Raw genomic sequence first — 547 nt, forward strand, 5'->3', positions numbered from 1 at the left:
GTTTCAGTACAAGTTACATTATTTTAGCAGATCCGATGATCTTTTCTACAGTTAAAAGTAGTAACGATGATAATGATGCTAAACTTATGGGACAGACGTTTGCCAATCTTACAAAATAATGGTGGTTGTGATGGTAATATATAGGCTTACCTTTCCGTCTTAATTTGTTTAAAAAAAATGAAATAATGTGTAACTGATACTGTATAACTAACACTGAAGGTAATCGTATCATTATAGTGGTAAGATTGATGATAGTGATGTAACAGTTACTACTATAATCAAAATGAGAAGTGATAATATGAAAACTAATACTATTACTGTTTTGTTATAAAATGCTGAAAATAATGTAATACTTATACTGATCCTAATTATTATACTAAAATGGTGATAATGTTATAATAACTATTTTACCATAATGAGAAGTGATAACGATAATAATATGAAAAATAATTTTCTTCATAGCGATCAATTTTATGATAGAAAACGCGTTTTCTTGCCGTAAAAAAAATATCGTATCATTGAGTTTAATGGATTGATATAGACACAA

The sequence above is a fragment of the Penaeus monodon genome, chromosome 29 (genome assembly GCF_015228065.2).
Source record: "Penaeus monodon isolate SGIC_2016 chromosome 29, NSTDA_Pmon_1, whole genome shotgun sequence".
Taxonomy (NCBI): Eukaryota; Metazoa; Arthropoda; class Malacostraca; order Decapoda; family Penaeidae; genus Penaeus; species Penaeus monodon.